Source organism: Camelus ferus, chromosome X (genome assembly GCF_009834535.1).
Source record: "Camelus ferus isolate YT-003-E chromosome X, BCGSAC_Cfer_1.0, whole genome shotgun sequence".
Taxonomy (NCBI): Eukaryota; Metazoa; Chordata; class Mammalia; order Artiodactyla; family Camelidae; genus Camelus; species Camelus ferus.
In genome coordinates, this window is record NC_045732.1 from 50601005 (window position 1) to 50625165 (window position 24161).

The 24161-nt window shown below is 34.5% G+C and overlaps 1 protein-coding gene across 1 annotated transcript in view; it reads left to right on the plus strand.

Annotated features, from left to right (window-relative positions):
• ATP7A (ATPase copper transporting alpha) overlaps positions 1-24161 on the plus strand; it is a 123693-nt gene that overhangs the window by 29556 nt on the left and 69976 nt on the right. The gene's annotated exons all lie outside the window — the stretch shown is intronic.

Here is a 24161-nt window from a genome sequence, read left to right on the forward strand (position 1 = left end):
TGAAGCTTCAAAAACTTGGCAGATTCTTCTCTTTCCAGTGATTACAATATAACACAGCCTTCACATGAGGCATTTTATTTGCTGACTTTTATTAAGACTTATTTTAAGATTCCATATTGTTATATTTCTAAGGCTACAGATTGTATTTTTTAAAGAACAGATACAGATTTAATTCTAACTTTTACTGTCCATCAAGAGGTGTGATTTAAAGTTTTTTTTGAGATAAAATTGACATACATTGTATAAATTTAAGGTGTACAACATAATGACTTGACTTACATATATTGCAAAATGATTACTGCAATAAATTTAATTAACATCTATCACCTCATATAGATACCAGAAAAAGGAAAAAAATGATTTTTTCCTTGTGATGAGAACTTTTAGGATTTACTCTCTTAGCAACTTTCAAATATATCATGTAGTGGTGTTAACTATAGTTATCATGGTGTACAGTACATACCTAGTACTTATTTATCTTGTAACTGGAAGTTTGTACCTTTTGACCACCTTCATTCAATTTCCCTACCCTTTACCCCTTGCCTGTGGTAACCACAACTCTGATCTTTTTCTGAGTTTTTTTTTTTTAAGATTCTACATACAGTATTTGTCTTTCTCTGTTTCACTTATTTCACTGAGCATAATGCCCCCAAGGTCCATTCATGTTGTCACAAATGGCAGGGTTTCCTTCTTTTTTATGGCAGAATAGTATTCCATCACACACATGCACACACACACAAACACATCACATTCTTTATCCATTTATCTGTTGATAGACACTTGGGCTATTTCCATGTCTTGACTATTGTAAATAATGCTGCAATGAACATGGAAGTGCAGATCTCTGTTTGGCATAGTGATTTTATTTCCTTTGGATATATACCCAGAAGTGGAATTGCTAGATTATATGGTAGTTCTATTTTTAATCTTTTGAGGAAGCTTGATACTGTTTTCCTTAGTGGCTGTATCGGTTTACAGTCCCATGAGGAGTCCACAAGCAGTTTCCTTTTCATCCTCGCCAAGATTTATTATCTCTTGTCTTTTTGATGATGAGTTAAACTCTTGTAACCTCAAGATCTGTTGATGGGTAATTCCAACTCCTGAGTTCATCCTATATGTTCATATATGTTAAAGCTTTTTTTCATTAGATTTTGCTTTTCAATCATAGACATATTTGTCAAAAAAGATGAGGTAATCAAACTTATACATCCATGTATTGATAAGAAAATAGTTTTAATTGGTAAATCCCTGAAGACATGGGCTGTTTCTTCCCCCATACTCTACTTTAATACCTGTGTAGAGTAAAAATTAAATAAATGCTGAGTGAATCAGCTTTATTGTAAAAGCAGAGATATTAGCTATTAAAATTTGCCAGCATGTGTCAAGAACCTTCAAAGTACTTTTTGTTTTCATTTAGAATATTCTCCCAGCCACACATAAACACAGAAAAATGGTCAAAGAATCAGTACACAAGAGAAAAAAAGTGAGTGGTTAACAAATGTATGAAAAGACCATCAACCTCATTAATAATCTAAGAAACATAGAGAATAAAATTTTACTTGCCATATTGCTAAATATTAAAAAGAATACTTGGATGTACAAGTTTCAGTTTGAATTGCTTTCAATATTTTTTGGTACATCCTAGAAGTAGAATTGCTGGATGATATGGTAATTCTGTTTAACTTTTTGAGGAACTTCAAAACTTTTCCATAGTGAGTGTACCATTTTACATTCCTACCAACAATGCACAAGGGTTCCAGTTTCTCCACATCTTCACCAAAGCTTGTTATTTTCAATTTTAAAAAATTATAGTCATCCTCATAGATATGAATTGGTATCTCTTTGGGGTTTTGATTTACATTCCTAATGACATTGAATACCTTTTCATGTATTTGTTGGCCCTTGTATATATCTTCTTTGGAGAAATGTCTATTCAAGTCCTTTGCCCATTTTTCAACTGTATTTTTTGTTGCTGAGTTGCACAAAATACATTCTGGATTATAAATCTCTTATCAGATAAATACTTTGTAAATATTTTCTCCCATTCAATGAGAGTCTTTTCACTCTCTTGATAGCGTCCTTTGATGCACAAAAGTTTTTTATTTTGATGAAGTCCAGTTTATCTATTTTTTCTTTTGTTACTTGTGCTTTTAGTGTTGTATCCAGGAAATCATTGCCAAATCCAATTTCAGAAACTTTCCCACTATGTTTTCTCCTAAGAGTTTTATAGTTTTTTCTCTCAAGTTTAGGTCTTTAATCCATTTTGAGTTAATTTTAGTATATGGTGTAAATAAGAGTTTTACTTCATTTTTATGCATGTAGATATTCAGTTTTCCCAGCACCTTTGTTGAAGAGACTGTTCTTTTTCCATTGAGTGGTCTTGGCACCCTTGTTGGAGATCACTTGACCTTACATGTGAGGCTTTATTTCTGGGCTTCTGTTCTATTCCATTGCTCTATATGTCCATCTTTATACCAGTACCACACTGTTTTGATTGCTGTAGCATGATAATACGTTTTGAAACCAGGAAGTATGAGACTTCTATTTTTTTTTCTTTTTCAAGATTGTTTTGGCTTCTTGGGGTCTCTTGAGGTTCCATGTAAATTTTAGGTTGGATTTTTCTATTTCTGCAGAAATACTCTTCAGGTTTTGATGGGGATTGCACTGAATCTTTAGATCATTTTGGATGGATCTTAACACTGTTATGTCTTTCAATCTATGAATACAAGATGGCTTTCCATTTTTTAGTATCTTCTTTAATTTCTTTTAGCAATATATTGTCATTTTCAGTTTTTAAGTCTTCCATCTTCTTGGCTAACTTTATTCCTAAGTATTTTATTCTTTTTTAATGCTATTATAAATGAAATTGTTAATTTTCTTTTCAGATTGTTCATTATCAATGTACAGAAGCAAAATTGATTTTATATTTTATATGGGAAAAGGGGAATAATGAAAGATATTTGATGAATGCAAAATAAAACAAAAAAGGAGAAAAAGGCTTAAAGAATACTTGGGACAAATAGAAAACATCAAGAAGATAAATATAAACCCTAAAATATCAATAATTTATTAAGTGTAAATGGACCCAACATTACAGTTCCAAGCAGAGCTTGTGAGAAAGATTAAAAAAAAAGCTAAATGCTTCCTCTAAGATAAGGAATAAGACAAGGATGCCCACTCTAGCTACTTTTATTCAACATAGTTTTGGAAGTCCTAGCCACAGCAATCAGAGAAGAAAAAGAAATAAAAGGAATCCAAATTGGAAAAGAAGAAGTAAAACTGTCACTGTTTGCAGATGACATGATACCATACATAGAAAATCCTAAAGATGCCACCAGAAAACTACTAGAGCTCATCACTGAATTTGCTAAAGTTGCAAGATAACAAAATTCACATACAGAAATCAGTTGCATTTCTATATACTAATGACAAAATAGCAGGAAAATAAATTAAGGAAGCAATCCCATTTACCATCACATCAAAAAGAATAAAATATCTAGGAGTAAACCTACCTACAGAGGTAAAGGACCTGTACTCCAAACACTATAAGACACTGATGAAAGAAATTGAAGATGACACAAACAGATGGAAAGATATAACATGTTCTTGGATTGGAAGAGTCAATATTGTTAAAATGGCCATACTACTCAAGGCAATATACAGATTCAGTGCAATCCCTGTCAAATTACCAATGACATTTTTCACAGAACTGGAACAAAAAATATAATTTGTATAGAAACACAAAAGACCCCAAGTAGCCAAAACAATCTTCAGAAACAAGAATGGAGCTGGGGGAATCACGCTCCCTGACTTCAGACTATACTACAAAGCTACAGTAATCAAAACAGTATGGTGCTGTCACAGAAACAGACACATAGATCAATGGAACAGGATAGAAAGTCCAGAAATAAACCCATGCACTTATGGTCAATTAATCTATGACAAAGAAGGCAATAATATACAATGGAGAAACAACAGTCTCTTCAATTAGTGGTGCTGGGAAAACTAGACAGCTACCTGTAAAAGACTGAAATTAGAACATTCTCTAACACTATATGCAAAAATAAACTAAAAATGGATTAAAGACCTCAATGTAAGACCAGATACTATAAAACTCCTTGAGGAAAATGTAAGCAGAACACTCTTTGACATAAATCTCAACAATATTTTTTTCGAACCAGCCCTGAGAGTAATGGAAATAAAAGCAAAAATAAACAAATGGGACCTAATTAAACTTAAAAGCTTTTGCACAGCTAAGGATACCATCAACAAAATGAAAAGAAAACCTACAGAATGGGAGAAAGTATTTTCAAATGATGTGACTGACAAGGGACTAATTTCCAAAATATACAAAGAGCTCATACAGCTTAATATCAAAAAAACAAGCAACCCAATCAAAAAATGGGCAGAAGGCCTAAATAGACATCTTTCCAAAGAAGATATCCAGGATGTTAGGGCAATCTGGCTGTGACATCTGTCACCCCACTAATCGCCAGGGTTGATTCGGCTGATCTGGCTGGCTAAGCAGGTGTCCCCTTCTTCCCTCACCGCTCCATATGCATCCCTCCTGAAGCTGCATGCTCGGTTGAAGAGGACAACCATCCCCAATAGAGGAGGACTGTTCTCAGTCAAGGGCATACAAGTGGCTGCGCTCCCCTGCTAGAACCTCCAAACAAGCTCTCAAAGAAGATATCCAGATGGCCAACAGGTGCATGAAAAGATGCTCAGTAGCCCTAATTATTACAGAAATGGAAATCAAAACTACAGTGAGGCACCACCTCATACCAGTCAGAATGGCCATCATTCAAAAGTCTACAAATAATTGCTGGAGAGGGTATGTAGAAAAGGGAACCCTCCTATACTATTGGTGGGAATGTAAACTGATGCAGCCACTGTGGAAAATAGTATGGAGGTTCCTAAAAATACTAAAAATAGACTTATCATACGAACCAGCATGCCCACTCCTGGGCATATATCCAGAGAAAACTATAACTCAAGAAGACACATGCACCCCAGTGTTCACAGCAGCACTATTTATAATAGCCAAGAGATGGAAACAACCTAAATGCTAATTAACAGATGAATGGATAAAGAAGTTGTGGTATATATATACACACACAGTAGAATACTACTCAGCCATAAAAAAGAATAAAATAATGCTATTTGCAGCAACATGGATGGACCTAGAGATTGTCATTCTAAGTGGAGTAAGCCGGAAAGAGAGAAAAATACCATATGATATCACTCATATGTGGAATCTAAAAAAAATATCCCCACCAATTAACTTATTTACAAAACAGAAACAGACTCACAGGCATAGAGAAGAAACTTATGGTTACTAGGGGGTAGAGGGGGTAGGAAGGGACAAATTGGGAATTTGAAATTTGCAGATAGTAACTACTATATATAAAATAAACAACAAGTTTATACGGTATAGCATGGGGAGCTGTATTTAATATCTTGCAGTAACCCATAATGAAAAAGAATGTGAAAAGGAATGTATGTATGTATGACTGAAACATTATGCTGTATACCAGAATTGACACAACATTGTAAACTGACTATACTTCAGTAAAAAAGAATACAAAAAAATTAAATGATATTCAAAGATATAACATACAACTATGTGTCATTCATAGAAAGGTTGAAAATAAAAGTATGAAAAATATTTTATGCAAATACTTCCAAAAATAACTGGTATGGCCATACTACTGGAGAGAAGGAGAATACTTTATAATGATAAAAAGATTAATTTAACAGGTAGACATAATATTCCTTTTTATGAAGCTAATGGCATGGCCTAAAAATATATCAGACAAAAATGGACAGAACTAAAAGGAGAAATAGGTTCATAATTATAGTATAGACAAAAAATAAAATAAAATATTTTAATAGCCACAATAAGAAAGGAAATGGGAAATTAATTTTACTAATATATTTAACTTAATATATACAAGTTATCATTATTTCAGTATCTAATCAATATACACTCATTGAGATAGTTTGCATTCTTTTTGCCTACTAGGTCTTTGAAATCCAGTATATATATTTTCTCCTGTAGCATGTCTCATTTTTTGACTAGGAAAATTACAGGTGCTCAATTGCCACAGTGGCTAGTGGCTACTTTATCGATCAGCATAGATATAGAACATTTCCAGCATTGCAAAAATTTCTGTTGGACACTGCTGCTCTTGTCACATCTGGATTTTTCTGATTATTTCTTTGTGTTGTCATTTAACATCATCCTTTATTCCCTGTTATTTCCTGTACATTGGAATTTACCTCTCATGGGTTTATTAGATACAAGTTAAAGATTTTTGATGAGAATACTTCAGAGGCGGTACGTAAGAGGCATAGAATGCCTGGTCATTTCACTATTAGTGATGCTAATATTGATCACTGAGTTAAGGTGGACTTACTCCTTTGAGTTTTCATTTTGCAGTCAGGGAAAGAGTAAAGAGTTTGTGGAAAATATCTCAGAGAGTTAGTAGTTTCCAACCGTTTTTGGTCTTCTGACCAAGAAGAAATCACTTTCCTCTTTTCAGCTTTCTTATCTTATAGGAGGATTGAGTTGGTTTGTCTGTCTATCCAGTCAACTGATCTTCCACCCAACAACAAAAAAATTCTTGAACAGCTTCTTTGGGTGTCTCTTTCTCTCTTTGGGTGTTTCTTCTCCCAATCTGGTTTTCTTCTCAGTTCATATTTGGAATATTTGAAATAGATGATTTTCATTTAAGTAAGAGGGAGAAAAGTACAGGCATATGTTTATACTGTAGCCTTGTCTCCCACTAGTTGGAGTCCCTATGAAGACACAAAAAAGTGATTATCTTTGGGTCAGTGTTTGACTAAGTATGTATATGTGATTTTGGCTCATGTCATTAATCTCTGACTTTTTATTGTATAGTAATAGTACTTATTATATACCTATAAGTGACACATACAGCAGTAACTAGTGCTAGGTACTGTTTATATACATTTGCCTGGTTTAAAATAGGCATAATTTCCTACTTAAATTTTCTGAGATTTCATGCAGTTTCATTGGTCCTAAATGTATTACAAGTTATTTCATTCTTGTGTGGGAGACATTTATATAAATGCTTATGAGGGTTGAGGACAAGTATTTGATTAAGTAATTTTTAATGATAGGGTTCAGTCCCTCTGGTATTCCTTTCCAAAGTAGATATAACAAACAAATTGTTCAGGGTGATAGAGTAATATGTTACTAGATTCTAGTTATTGCCCACATCATCTTTACTGATCAGTCTACTTTGTTGTAGTAATTGTGGTTAGTATTGTTTCATTATTCTTTGGCTATTAATTTACAGTGCTCAAAGTACAGTATTGTACCCTTTAGTATACTCTACCCCTTTAGTATATATACTCTTACTAGCTTTAGGAAAAAATTTGGAGAAATGTGTTTAAATATGAAAGCTAGGTTTCTGAAGAATTGATATAAATGAGATTCATATTTCCATTTTTTATATCCACTCTAAAAATAAGCACATTATGAACCAAGAACACTTACTAGTGACCAGTTGTTACATCTTTTTATCCTGATCCCTTTGAACTCATTCCAAGTTTTTGTACTTACCTATAAAACTAATCATAAAATAGAGCTGACAGCATAATGTTTCACATTTAAAATATGTGTTATAACCAGTTCTTGCCAAAAAATCAGAATATGGGGGAAATTATTGAGAAAATTGTTAAGAATGCATTGTAAATGAAATAAAATAACAATGAAAGGGCTAATAATGAAAGGTTATGGCTTTCCGTCTATCTCATATTTTAGCTTTAATTCTCCATTCTTCACTGAAATTTCTGAGATGTAAAAAAGTGTGTTACCACTCATACCCATTAGGATAGCTACTATTAAAAAAACAGAAAATAATAACAAGGCAAGGGTGTAGAGAAATAGAAACCTTGTGCATTGCTGATAGGAATGAAAAGTGGTACAGGTGATGTGGAAAACATTATGGTGATTCCTAAAAAATATTAAACTTAGAATTACCAAATGATCCAGCAATTCCAAGTCTGAGTATATACCCAAAAGAATTAAAAGCAGGGATTTGAACAGATATTTGTATAACAGTGTTTATAGCAGTATTATTCACAATAGCCCAAATACACACACACACACACACACACATATATATAAATATAAAACAATTTATATATATATAAAACAATTTACTATATATATATATATAAAAACAATGTTATTTAGCATTAAAAAGGAATAACATTCTGACATGAGTAAACCTTTAAGATATTATGCAAGTGAAATAAGACAGACAAACAAGGACAAACAGTATATGACTCTCCTTATATGAGGAACCTAGAGTAGTCAGATTCATAAACTGAGAAAGTAGAATGGTGGTTACCAGGGGCTGGGGAGAGGGGAAATGGGTAATTATTGTTTAATGGGCACAGTTTCAGTTTAGGAAGATGAGCAAGGTCTGGAGATGGATTGTTGCACAAGAGTGTGAATATACTTAATTCTACTAAACTGTACACTTAAAACGGTTAAAATGTCCCTGGCTCATACCTGTCTCCAGCCCTCCAACTCTAAAGGAATTATAAAAAAGAAGAACAAATCCAGCTCAAAGTCAGGAAAAGGAAGCAAACTATTAAGATCAAAGCAGAAATAAAGACCAAAGAAACAGTAGAAAAGATCCAGGAAACCAAGAATAAAGCTGGAGGTACCATACTCCCTAACTTCAGACTATATTACAAAGCTACAGTAATCAAAACAGTATAGTACTGGCACAAAAGTAGACACATTGATCAATGGAACAGAATAGAGAGCCCAGAAATAAACCCACACTCATATGGTCATTTAATCTATGACGAAGGAGGCAAGAATATATAATGGGGAAAAAGTGGTATCTTCAATAAGTGGTATTGGGAGGTGGTGGAGTGGTAGGACCACAAGCTTGCCTCTCCTCACAACTACAATGAAACAACAACTGAATGATAAACAACCATTGAAAAAAGACTGGAACCTACCAAAAAAGATCTTCTGCAATGGGAATCATAAAGAGGAAACCACAGCAGGATGGTAGGAGGGGTGTGCTCATGATATAATTGGGCCCCATACCCCTTGAGTGGGTGACCCACAAGCTGAAGATGTGTTAAGTCGCAGAGGCCCTCCCACAGGAGTGAGAGCTCTAAGCCGCGTGTCAGGCTCCCCAGCTCTGGTTCTGGCACTGGGAAGAGAAGGAGACCCCAGGACATCTGGTTTTGAAGGCCAGTGGGGCTTGGCTCTGGGAGCCTCATGGAACTGGAGGAAATGGAGACTCCATTCACTTGGAAGTATACACAGAAACTCATGAGCACCAGGTCTGAGGGCAGAGACAGTGATTTCATAGGAACCTGGGCCAGACCTGCCTGCTGGATTTGGAGGATCTCCTGGGGCTGTAGGGGACGGCTGCGGCTCACCCAGGGGACATAAAAGGTGATGGCAAACATGCCAGGAATGTTAATCTAAATGAGCTTTCCTGGAGGCTGACATCTTGATTGGATCATTAGCACCAAGACTGAGCCCCACCCAAGAGCCTGTAGGGAAGCCTCAGGGCAAACAACATACAGGGTGGGAACACAGCCACACCCATCATCAGACTTCCAAAGCCACAAAGGTCTCTAGACACAGCCCTACCCACCAGAGGTCCAGGACCAAGCTTCACCCAGCAGTGGGCAGGCACTGGTTCCTCCTGCCAGGAAACCTGCATAAGTCTCTAGTCTAGCCTCATCCACCAGGGGCAGATACTAGAAATAAGAAAACAACAATCCCAAAGCCTGTGGAAGGAATCCACAAACACATAGAAAGATAGACGATATGAGGTGTAAAAGGAATATCTCCCAGGCCAAGGCACAAGATAAAATCCCAGAAGAAGAGATAAGTGATGAGGAGATAGACAATTTATCTGAGAAAGAGTTTAAAGTAATGATGGCCAAGATGTTCAGAGAACTCAAGAGGAATATAGATGCACAGAGTGAAGTTTTTAGCAAAGAGTTGGAAAATATAAAGAATACTCTAACAGAGTTGAAGAATAAAATCACTGAAATGACCAATACACTAGAAGGAACCAAGAATAGGCTAAATGAGGTAGAAGAACTGATCAGTGAGCTGGAAGACAGATTAGTGGAAATCACTACTGCAGAACAGAAAAAAGAAAAAAGAATGAAAAGAAATGAGGATAGCTTAAGAGAACTCTGGGACAACATGAAGTGCATTAATGTTCACATTATAGGGGTCCAGGAAAGAGAAGAGAGAGAGAAAGGACTTGAGAAAGTATTTGGAAAGATGATCACTGTAAACTTCCCCAACTTGGGAAAGGAAACAGTCACCCAAGTCCAGGAAGCACAGAGAGTACCACACAGGATCAACACAAAGAGGAACACACCAAGGCACATAGTAATCAAACTGACAACAATTAAGGACAAGGAGAAATTATTAAAATAAGCAAGAGGAAAGCAACAAATAACATACAAGGGAACTCCCATAAGGTTATCAGCTGATTTTTCAGCAGAAACTCTACAGGCCAGAAGGGAGTGGCACAACATATTTAAAGTGATGCAAGGGGGAAACTTACAACCAAGAATACTCTATCCAGCAAGGCTCTCATTCAGACTTGATGGAGAAATCAAAAGCTTCACAGATAAACAAAAGCTACAAGATTTCAGAACCACGAAACCAGCTTTACAACAAATATTAAAGGACCTTCTCTAGTCATCAAACCATAAGAAAAGAGAACAAAAAGAAGAAAGAGAAAAAAAAGACCTACAAAAGATTGCTTTGGCTGTTCAGGGTTTTTTGTGGTTCCTTATAAATTTTGGAATTGTTTGTTCTAGTTCTGTGAAAAATGTTGTAAATATTTTGATGGGGATTGTGTTGGATCTGTGGACTGCTTTGGGTAGTGTGGCCATTTTGATAGTGTTGATTCTTCCAATCCAAGAGCATAAGAAATCTTTCCATTTCTTTTTGTCATTTCGGTTTTCAGAGTATAGGTAACCTCCTTAGTTAGGTTTATTTCTAGGTATTTTGTTGTTTTTGATGTAATGGAAATGTCTCTGCCAGTTATAAAATTCTGGTTTTTGAAGTGAAAAAAAAAAGTGAACAAAGAGCCACAAAGAGCAAAATATCCTTCTTTCTTACGAGTGGGTTGTATTCCATTATATATATGTGTGTGTGTGTGTGTGTATCTATATCTATATCTATATCTATATCTATATCTATATTTATATCTATATATACTGCATCTTCATTATCTGTTCAGCTATTGATATGCAATTCGGATGCTTCCATATCTTGGCAATTATAAGTAATGTTGCTGTTAATAGCAGGGTGTATGTATCTTTTTGAATGAATTTTTATTTTGTGGTTGGCTTTATTCCTTTGATAACTATGTACATTTAAAAAGCTAAAGCTCTAATCGTTGTTAGAAACAACGAATAGTACATATATGTAAATTTAAAAATATAGGTGCAGTAAAAAAAAAAAAGCAATGAGCTATCAAGCCATGAAAGACATGGAAGAAACTTAAAAGGCATATTACTAAATGAAGGAAGCCAGTCTGAAAAGGCTACAAACTGTATGATTCCAACCAAATGACATTCTGGAAATGGCACAGCTACAGAAACAATAAAAAGATTGTGGTTTCCAGGGGTTTGGGGAAAGGGATGGAGGGAGGAATTAATAGATGAAGCACGAGGGATTTTTAGGACAATGAAACTATTCTGTATGATACTATAGTGGTGGCTACATGTCATTATGCATTTGTCAAAACCCATAGAATGTACAACATCAAGAGTGAACCCTAATGTAAACTATGGACTTTGGTTGATAATAACATGTCCATGTTGGTTCATCAGTTGTACCAAATATGCCACACTGATGAGGGATTTTGAGGGCAGGGGTGTATATATGTGTGGGTGGGGAGGGCTATTTGGGAACTCTGTATTTTCTGCTCAATTCTGTTGTGAACCTGAAACTGCTCTAAAACAATAAAGTCTTTTTAAAAAATAAGTGGTATTGGGAAAGCTTGACAGTTACATGTAAAATAATGAATCTAGAACATTTTCACACACCATACACAAAAAATAAACTCAAAATGGATTAAAGAGCTAATGTAAGATCTGAAACTATAAAACTCCTAGAAGAAAGCATAGGCAGTTTGCTCTTTTACACTGGTCTTAAGAATATTTTTTGTATCTGTCTTCTCTCAGGCAAGGGAAACAAAAACAAAACTTTAAAAATGGGAGCTAATGAAACTTGAAAGCTTTTACACAGTGAAGGATATCATCAACAAAATATAAAGACAACCTTGAATGGGAGAAGACATTTGTTAACAATATGTCTGCTAAGGGGTTAAATCCAAAATATATAAATAATTCATACAACTCAGTATTTTAAAAATTTGATTAAAAATGTGCAGAGGGCTTGAATAGGCATATTTCCCTTCAAAGAAGACATACAGATGGCCAACAGACAGATGAAAAGATGCTCAACATCACTAACCATCAGGGAAATGCAAAAAAAAAAAAAAAAAAAAAACCCACAATGAAGTATCCCTTCACACCTGTCAGAATGGCTATCATCAAAAAGACAAGAAATAACAAGTATTGGTGAGGATGTGGAGAAAAGGAAACCCTCATGCATTGCTGATGGGAATGTAAAATTGTACAGCCAGTATGGAAAACAATATAAAGTTTCCTTAAAATAGTAAAAATAGTACTACCATATGATCCAGCAATTCCACTTTTGGGTATATATCCAGAAAGAAATAAAACAGTAATTCTAAAAGATACATGCACAGCAATGTTCATAGCAGCATTGTTTACAGTAGCTACTATACTGAAGCAACCTAAGTGTCCATCAACAGATGAATGGATAAAGAAGTTGTGGTATACATACAAAGTGGAATATTACTCAAGCATAAAAAGAATGAAATTTTGCCATTTGCAACATGGATGGACCTAGAGGATATTGTGCTTATTGGAATAACTCAGACAAAGATAAATATTGTACATTTTCACTTACATGTGGAATCCTAAAAATAAAACACATGAACAAATAGAAGAGAACAGAAACAGACACACAGGTATAGACAACAAACTAGTGGTTACCAGAAGGGAGAAGGATGGGAAGAGGGGCAAAATAGCCAGAGGGGATTAAGAGGTACAAACTACTAGGTATAAAATAAATAAGTTACAAGTATGTAATGTACAGCAAAAGGAACATAGTCAATATTTTATGACAATTACTTATGGGATGTATTCTATGAAAACACGAAATTACTATGTTTTATAGCTGAAACTAATATAATATTGTGAGTCAACTTTACTTCAATTGAAAAATTAGTTAAAATGATAAATTTTGTGTTATATGTATTTTACCATGTGCACACAAACACACAAACTTTTAAAGTGTCTGCCTTTCTCAGGAAATAGTGATTTTACTAAGTTCATAAATACTTTTAGAGGAAGAAGAAATGTCATATAAAATTGTGTATGAGGAAAATTGTCTCTAACTTCCAGTGAGGGTTCTGAATGGAAACGACTTTAGAAAATAACATAATGTTCCAGGTGAAAAAAATGGCATAAAGTATTGGACATAGGCAACATAATAGGCCGTTGCATTTCATGGCTTTATAGGGCAAGCAGGAAATTCAGTGATGGGAAGAAAATTCTTCGAAGTCTAAATGTTAGCAATGTCCTTGCTAGGGATACACATTCTCAATCCTACCTTTTATTCAACTGTTTATAATTGTTGGTTTATGACAGGTTTTAGTCAAGGTTGAAAATGTAAATTACTAAGGCCCTTTAAAACAAAGTGGAATCAGATGTTTTTTACTCTTTGTTCTGTGATATATTCCAGAATCTTCCTTATAGAAAATGGAAACATGGTGGAAACTCTCCTAAACTATCTAGTGGTTGGTCGGTTGAAGAATGGAACCATAATAACTGTGTATATGTAGCCTATTCACTTTGTAAAGACCTAGAGCATATATTCATTTGTTCCTCAATATTTCATGTAGGGCCAAGGCTTTTTCCTTGCATGTGGGTCCTTTGAAATCCCTCCTTTTCTTTCTTGTATAAAGCACATCCATACTGTTTCATTCCAGATTTCCAGAATTCCAATTTCTAGTTTGCTTTCATGAAAGTAGAGAACATAATGTTTCTAGATTTTTTATGATTTCTCACCCCACATTCTGTTAAAGTTGCTTAATGTACAGCTATTTTTCAGCACTTTATTGCTCACCTTTATTGACTTTTCTAAAGCATTGACTTCTGTTTTCATAGAAAGAATAATTCTCTTTTATACTTATATTTCATCAGTTTACCTAATATTTAACTAAATCACATGATTATAAGAATTTCAGTCGGCATAAACAGGCTTGGGAGCAAACACAGCTGAAAGTAAGTATGCCAACACTACTGGTGGAACAAGGAGTGCACTTAAGCATGCTGTGGGCATCTGAATAGTTTAGTAATAGAGTAGAAACCATCAGTTAATCCATTGGAGGTTGGTTAAGAGAACTTTTTGCACAGTGAAAATTTGCTTTTTCTTACTAAATGTATCCTGAACATTTTTCCTGTCTGTAAATGGAGATCTACATCATCATTTTTAATGGCCACATGGTATTTATTATACATGTACTATGTGCGTTTTTGCTTGTGAACAGCATAAAGCAGTTCTGACTCACTTAACCAGACAAGGAATTTATTGGTAGGCTATTAAGATTGTTTATAGAGTCAACAGGAAAGATAGTCAACCATGCTTGGAAAAATGGGCAAGAATCCAGGGAGGCTAAAACAGGTTAAGTTCACACCCCCACAAACAGTCTGGTGAAGACCTCTCCAGTGACACTGACTTTCTCAGGACTTTTTGCCACCACCACTGCTGGCATCTTGACTCTGCTGCTGCAACAGTCAGGAATTCTCTTTAACTGTCACTGACTATTTGTGTCACTTCCTCAGAATTCAAAACCCTGGGCAGAAGTATCTGCTCAGACAGGTCTAGAATCACTTAGCAGCATCTCAGTTTCAAGGATTAAGAGAAAGGAAGTATCTCCCCCTCCACTTTGGCTTCAATAGTAGGGTAGAGTCCTACTGCCTGTTACCAAGACACTCACTGACAGGAGGAAATTTCCTCAACCTAGGTTGTGTGTTTGGATGCTGGGTAGCCAGAAAGGACAACTATCAGTAATAGTGTGGATATGTAGAGTTTATTTAAGCAAGGCCCTACTGTAAAAAAAATTAGGTTGTTTCCTATTTTGTTGTTTTAAATTATGTGGTAATAGACACATTTTACTAATCTAGTAGGTGGAAAACATTGTATCTTAATCATTTTAATTTATAATTTTAAATGTAAATTTTCAGATGTTTATTTGAATTTTGGATTTCTTATTTTGTCAATTGTCTGACATACATATTACACATACAGGCTTTTTCAAGATATAGTTTACATGTCATAAAATTCATTATAACTTTATGTGTGTAATTCAGTGGTTTTTACTGTATTCACAGACTTGTGCAACCATTACTTCTGTCTAATTCCAGAAAATTTCATCACTTCAAAAAGAAACTCCATGCATAGATGTTTTTGTAATTTGCTTACAGGGTGGGGTTTTTTTTTTTGCCACGTGACATTTTGAAAAGTCATATAAATTAAATTAAAAATCTTTTTCTTTATGGATTCTGCTTTGGCTTAGGCTTATAAAGGGCTTCCTCACCCCAAGTTTTGTTGTTGCTGTTGGTGTTAATTATTACCCACTTTTATATCTTTGTAGCATTAAAAACCTTTTTTTCACATTTCAGTCTAACTCGTTTAGAATTTTGCTGTAAGATGGGATCTAAACGTGTTTGCCTCACATGGTTAGCACATTATGTGAACACCAGTTATTGATTTCCCCATTTATTTAAAATTCTTCCCTTTTTATAAATTAAATTCTTATATATACACAAATGTTGGTTTCTGGGACTTTCTGTTCCATTACATAGGATCTGTCTATTTTGACGTTAGTACAAGACTTTTTAAAGAAGTCAAAATATGATATTGTACACATGAAACTTACATAATGTTATAAACCAATTTACAAAAAGTAAAACTTTTAAAGACATTTTAATGTCTGATAGAGTGATTAGCATCATTATCCTTTTTAGTGATGGCTTTTGTAAAATAAATGACATACTTGAAAAGCTTGGTCAAACTGAGTTGTCATTTTCAGTCTGTTCAAAATTTTATCATTTATTTCATAGTTCTTAATCAGTTATAACAAATATAAAATAAGTGTTCTTTCAACTTTGTGTAGTGGTTAACTACTGACAGTTGTTTTTGGTTTTCACAGGCATTTAATGTTTTTTCGTCAGTGGTTTGGGGCACTATTTTGTCTTAGAACTGATTTTGTAAGATGGACTTTTTCTTATGAAGAGAGCTATAGCATTACAAGTGGTCCATAATTTACCTACAGATTGTTATCTGACAAGCTTGAATCTGATGACTGTTTTGATGGGGGAAAAAGCATCCCAACAACAAACAGTCTTAGATCTAAGACTACTGCACGGCCATATTTAACCCATAATATATATGGTTGAAAAGTAACTGACAAGTTTTAATGTCAAATAGTTGAATCCTACTTCCTTCTACTTTCCGGAAATAAAAATGGCCTTGTCTGAGGCAAAAGTTTCACGCATACTAAAAACATGTTTTTCCTCTGGTCTGTTATTGAATTGACAAGACAGCAAATGTTCAGCCCCTGGTGGAAAGGCACCTAGTAATAACTTGAGGTCTATTTTCTAGTTTCTGAATAGCTTGTCCCCTTACCTTGTGTTCACTGCAGGGTAACGATACGTTTTGAGCATTTTCCTCACCCTACCTCCATCTTTGGCTGGTTTTACTTTATACCTTTTGCAAACATTGCCCTATTAAGTTAATCCCTTCGAAGCTATTGTTAGCTCTAGACTCCAGCTTGACTTGGCGTATGAGCAGGGATAAGTCTGAGTGTTAGCTTCCTTAATTTTAAAAGGAGGCTACTGCGTTACTTATACTGCAGGATTCTTGTGAAATTGATGTGTATGAAAGTTTTGTCAACTGTGCAGTGCTGTCGGAATCTGAAATATCTGTGTTGTTATTACAAGGACAACTTTTTTGTAAAGAGGTGATGATTAGTCCAGGAGTCACAAAAAATGACTGGCAAAGCACATTGCCTTTTCCTAATTTGATTATTCTGTTCTTTTTTGACCTTACTAATATATCTTAAGTATTGACTCCCAATCTTTCAGGAACGGTCAAATGAAAAGAACAGTTATGCTTTGAAACATACACTTGTCTACTCCAGCTGTTTCATCTGGAATCTTAGTCCTCTGTTTGTATAATGACAGTTGTCTGATGAAAGAGATTCGACACTCAATATTTTGAAAACAAATTAAGGAATAAGATCAATCTTCATTTTAAAGGCTCACACAATTTTAAAAAAAGATGCTTCATATAAAATAATAGAGAAGCTAATGTTTACCCCTTTTGTTTTCAATTTAGAGGTGGTAGATTTTAAATAAAATGGGCAGAAAAAAATTAAGTTAAAAAACTAAAAATAATTTAAAAAATTTTTAAATAAATTGATTTGGAAATATTTTATACACACACACACACACACACACACACACACACACACACACACACACCCCGAAGGCAACTAGTTGAATGTTGTTTGCATAGCTAGAAATCACCAATTTGTCTAACAAAACAGGGGTGTTTTATAGCCCTGTTGTTATATACTAGGTGGTTTTTGGCTGTTTATATGTTTGAGTTTAGCATTGGTCTCACTTATTGAATTATTTCAGTTTTGGTAACTTTTCTCTTAACTGCTACATATTCCTCATATTTTTTTCTTCTTTATTTCCCCCTAAAATGGGCTAGGTTTTTTAAAAATCTTTTTTCCTCCAGCTTTACTGAGGTATAATTGACAAATAGAAGTTGTATATATTTAAGGTGTAAAGTGTGATATCTTGATATATGTATACATAGTTATATGATTACTGCAATAAAACTCATTACCATATCCATCACCTCATATAGTTAACCATTTTTGGTTGTTGAGAACATCTAAGATCTCTTTTCGCAAGTTTTAAGTGTACAATACAGTATTATTCACTATAGCCGTTGTGCTGTACATTAGATCTCCAGAGTTTATTCACCCTGTATAACTGAAACCTTGTGCCTGTTGAGCAACATTTCCCCATTTTCCCGATTCCCTGGCCCCTGGTAACTACCATTCTAGTCTCTGCTTCTAAGAGTTTAACTTTTTTAGATTCTGCATATAAGTGAGATCATGTATTTTTTGTCTTTTTTTGTCTGTGTCTGGCTTATTTCACTTAGCATAATGTCCTCCAGGTCCACTCATTTATTTTCCTTTTAAAAATTCTTAAAATCAAATAACTGAGGCCTACATAGAGCACAGGGAACCCTATATAGCATGTGTGTATCAACTACTCAGCCTAAGAAGTTGAACATTACATATATAAGTGAAGTTCCCCTTTGTATTCCAATCAATCCCTTCTTCCCTCCTCAAACGCCTGAATTTGAGTTTATTATTCTCATGCATATTTTTGTGTTTTAACTAACACTACTATATATATATGTGCATACAAAACCAATGTATGATATTGCTTTACATTTGTAGACTTTTGTATCTTTCTGAAACTTTTTATTTCCTAAACTATGTTTATGAGATTTATCCATGTTGCTACTTGTAGCTCTAGTTTGGTGTTTCTCGACCTCTGTTCTGTTGATGTTTAGGGCCAGATAATTCTTTGTTGTGAGAAGCTTTCTTGTCCATTGTAGGCTATAGGCTATTTAGCGATATCCCTGGCCTGTACCCACAAGATACCAGTAGCACTCCCTCCTCACCCCAGGTTATGATAACCAAAAATGTCTCCAGATATTGTCATATGTCCCTTTGGTGGTGAAATCTCACCTCCTCCCAGTGAGAACCACTATTTTAGTTCATTCATGTTAGCTACTGAGTCATGATCCATCATATATATACCATCACCTATTTTTCCATTTTCTGCTTGACAGACTAGCTTATTTCCAAAGTTTCTTTTCGGGGGTAATTAGGTTTTTATTTATTTATTTATTTTAACAAAATAACATTTTTTATTGATTTATAATCATTTTACAATGTTGTGTCAAATTCCAGTGTAGAGCACAATTTTTCAGTTATACGTGAACATATATATATTCATTGTCACATTTTTTTCTCTGTGCTCTACCATAAGATCTTGTGTATATTTCCCTGTGCTATACAGTATAATCTTGTTTGTCTATTCTACAATTTTGAAATCCTGTCTATCCCTTCCCACCCTCCGCCCCCTTGGCAACCACAAGTTTGTATTCTATGTCTCTGAGTCTGTTTCTGTTTTGTATTTATGCTTTGTTTGTTTTTTTTTTTAGATTCCACATATGAGCGATCTCATATGGTATTTTTCTTTCTCTTGCTGGCTTACTTCACTTAGAATGACATTCTCCAGGAGCATCCAGGTTTTTATTTATTTTTAATGGAGGTACTGGGGATTGTACCCAGGACCTTGTGCATGATAGTCATGCTCTCTACCACTGAGCTATACCCTCCCCACCCCCCAAAGTTTTAACTGTAAGGAACACTTTGCAATAAACATTCTTATTCATGTTTCCTTGTACACATGTGAGACTTTCTCTAGGGTAGTATGCGTAGGAGTTAAAATGTTGAGTTCTAATATATGCGTGTCTTTAACTCTACCAGGTATTGCCAAGCAGTTCCATAATGGTTGTACTGATTACACTCTCACCAGCTGAATAGGAGAAATCCTGTTGCTCCATATTCTCTCACTCTTGGTAGTGTCAGATTTTGAAATATTGGTCTACCTGATGAGTGTAAATGATGTTCATTGTGGTTTTAATTTGCATTTCCTTGATTACTGTAGTGATAAAAATTATCCAAGTAGAACTATGTCCAAAAAAATAAATAAGTTTTACCATGAAATTTATTAAGAATTCAGAAACCTTTCTCAAATTTTGAGGACTAATTATTTTAGGGGGATTTAAAAATAATGTTTGAGCTTCTGTGATCAGCTTTAAGAAGTGGTTTTGAGCAATCAGACTTCATATGTGTCTTGTTTGTTTGTACTCAACTTTTGCAATTTCTCTTTCCAAACCAGAGATGATGATCTAGTCATAATACTGTTCTTCGTCATAGAAAATATTATTACTGATGATGATTAGCATCTGTGTCTAGGGAATGGTTCAAAATACTTTAATAACTAGAACTCATTTCCCTCAATGTTGTTGAATGCTCTTTTTCTCAGAGTTGCCTCATTACTAAAAGCTGCATGCCAGATGTGTTTCTTTGATATTGTCATCTCTCATAGGCCTACACTATATGAAATTGTTTATGCTTACACTGTTTTCTGAGTCATTTTGAAAAAATGTAATGAAAGGTTACAAAAGATGTTCCTGACTTTGTACCTATCTTTGAGACATTTAAAATTCAAAAGATGGATGTAACATATATTACAAAATCAATTAAAGTTACGTGTGTGTGTATAATAGAGTAGTACAGGAAGATCAAAGTCCCCTGAGGTTTCAGTTGAGTCTAAGGTCCAATTTAAGTACTATTTTGAAGAAAAAAATGCAGGTGAGTTTTGAAGACAGAGAAAATACATATTATTCATAGAAGATTTCACATGCTTAAATTAGGATGGAGCGGGAAAAGTGGCTGTATTAATGTAATTTTCATTCGTTTCATTTCATTTCTTTCCTCCCCAATATATATTTCCAGGGTGAATTATCCAGTCACTTTAAAAGTGCCTTTCTGCTTAACTAGTCTCTCTCAGTTCCTCAGTAACCCTGAGAGATGTTCTAATACTTTGGTCTGGGGCGTACCCCATAATAAAACTGTATTTTGATTTTACATTCCTAACTAACCAGGTAAACTATCTTTCATCTGCTGAGTGTATTGTATTCCAAAAGTTTGTTACCAATTCTGTTTTTTGAACTTGACAGTTTCTTTTTTTTTTTTTGACAGTTTCTTATAAAACTATTTAGTCAGTTTTGGGATTGTACCTAGATCACCCCTCAAAAGCCCCATTTTGACCCATAACATTTCTGAGCCATATAGGTACTAAGTCTGAGTGTTCTGACCCAGAGACAGACAGCCATGTGCTACAAGAGGAAAGAGGAAGCATCTTCTTTTTTAGGTACAGGACTAACGGTAAGCAAAATTTTGATAGGATCTGTTTGTTTTAGACATTATTCCACTTACCTTTTCATACCTTTACCTTACCATTACCACTTCACAGTGACCCTTTCCCTAGCCCCTAATGCTTTCACGCTTGCCTTAAGTACCCCACCTTGGACCTTTCATCTAGGCCTGGGAGTTCCCTATATCCCAAGGATCCTTTGCTCACAGCTACTTGCCTTTCCTGTCTCATCTAGACTTCTGTTCTATTGTAGTAACTGATCTTACCTAGGTATTAGGAGGTGTAGTTCCAGCTATCAACTCCTTAAATGATCAAAGAGGAGTTTGTATTTTAAAAAGAGGATACAATGTCTGTTAAGATAACTGATCTAGATTCTTTAAAAAGTTACTTCATGGGGGAGAAGAAATATGGGGGAGAGGCTGTTCTAGATTAAAAGAAACAGAAGAGAGACAACCAAATGGAAAATGTGGACCTTGCCTGGATCCTGATTTGGAAAAAATACAAGCTGTAAAGGATGTTCTTAGAACATTTGGGAAAATTTAGAGAATTTGTATTACAGGATATACAATCATTAATTTTATTAGCTGTGATAATAGTATTGTGGTTTTACAGGAGTCCTTATTCTTTGGAAATGCATGCTGAAATATTATGATCTCCAAAATTTATCAATAACAGAAAAAATAGAGTAAATATAGAGAAATGTTAACAATTGTTGAATTCATTCAGAGGATATACAGTTAGATGTTCATTGTACTATCTCAGCTTTTTTGTGTGATTGAAATTTTTCATAATAAAAATTTGGAAACAAAAAGGAAGATATTCATTAATATAATAATCTTTAAATTGTAAAATTTTGTGCAATGGAGAATTCAGGCAATATGGAGAACTTCTTTTTGAGCTGGAGCAGCTAGCTCTAGGTCCTCTAAACTAATTCAGTTCTACTAATTCTTCTCTATTACACTTATCATTCATTCAAAGATTCAGATTTTTGTCCTATTGGCAGCAGCTGTTCTGATTAGAGGACGGAAGATGCAGTTCTCAGAGCAATGACAGCTTATTTTTACATACAGATTGTAAGTCATAGATACCATAATGTGAAAACCTTTGGCAGTGTGGTTCATTAGAGATCATTATTTTTTGGCTTTTAATAAAGACTGTTTCAAATCATTAAAAACAAAAATTAGACAAAACATATTCTTTTATATTGAATAGATACTGTAAGTCTCTTTATGTAAAAATAGGTAATAATTTAATACTAATTTCATAAGAAGAATCAGTGGACATACTGAATTGTTAGTATTTGGAATAGCTTTAGCTCTAACTTTGAAAGTAAATAACAAAAATAGACTAATAATTATTAATCTATTTCAGATCAGATCACACTATACATTATAGTTGTTGCATAATTAGTGCTAGTTAAATTGAAGATTGAGAATGATGCTCCTAGGGATGAATTGTTCTTTCAGCTTTTCTAAGATTTTTGTATTTTAAAAATGGATATGGAAAACAGTATGGTGGGTCTTCCAAAAATTAAAAATAGAACTACCATGTGATCTAACAATTCCACTCCTGGATATTTATCCAAAGGAAATGAAATAACTGTCTCAAAGATATATGCATTCCTATGTTCATAGCAGCATTATTTACAATAGCCAAGACATGCAAACAACTAAAGTGTCTATCAATAGAAGAATAAATAAAGAAAATGTGATATACATATACACACATTATTAAGCCATAAAAGTGAAGGAATTCCGTCACTTGCAACAACACGATGAACCTTGAGGGCATTATACTAAGTGAAATAAGTCAGACAGAGAAAGACAAACTGTATGTGCTCACTTATACATGAAGACTAAAGCAAAATGAACTCATAGACACAGAGAACAGATTGATGGGTTGCCAGAGGTGGAGGTTAGGGAGTGAATGAAATGGATGAAGGTGATTAAAAAGGTATAACCTTCCAGTTATAAGATAAATAAGTCCTGAGGATATAATGTACAGCATGGTGACTAGTCAGCAATATTGTATTGTAAATTTGAAGGTTGCTAAGACAGTAGATCTTAAAAGTTATCATCAGAAGAAAAAATTTGTAACTATGCATGATGATGGATGTTAACTAAACTTATAGTGGTGATTATTTTGCAATATCTACATATATCAAATCATTATATTGTACACCCAAAACTAATACAATGTTGTATGTCAGTTATATCTCAATAAAACGGGAATTTCAAGTGATTCAAACTAATACCAGTAAAAAAAAGATTCCTGCCTTCATGGAATTTTCATTTTAGTAGGAAGTAATATTAATTATTGTAACAAATTATTCCAAATTTTTTAGTGGCTTAAAACAACAGACATTATTGTGTCACAATTTCTGTGGGTCATGAATTTGGGGGTGGTTTAGCTGGGTGGTTCTGGCTCAAGGTCTCTTTTGAGTTTTTAAGTTTAAATATCGGCTGGAGCTGCAGGCATCTAAAGGGTTGACTGAGTCTGAAGGATCAGCTTCCAAGATAGTTCACTCACCTGGTTGTTGGCAGGAGGCGTCATGTCTTTGCTGGTTGTTGATGGGAGGCCTCAATTTTTCACCACAAGAACCTCTTCATGAGGCTGCCTGAATGTCCTCATGATGTGGCAGGTGGCTTTCCCCAAATCGGGTGATTCAAGAGAGAGGACAAAGAGGAAGCCACAATTACTTTTTGCCCCCTCCTGCAGTGCCCTTTATGGCCAGTCTTGGAAATCACACCTTGTCACTTCCACTGTATTCTATTTGTTGGAAGCAAATCACTGAGTCAAGGTTACACTCAAAGGGAAAGAAGTTAAATTCCATCTCTTGAAAGAAAGAATAGTAAAGAACTTGTGAACATATTTTAAAACCACCACAGGAAGACAGATAATAAGCAATAAACACAGTAAGT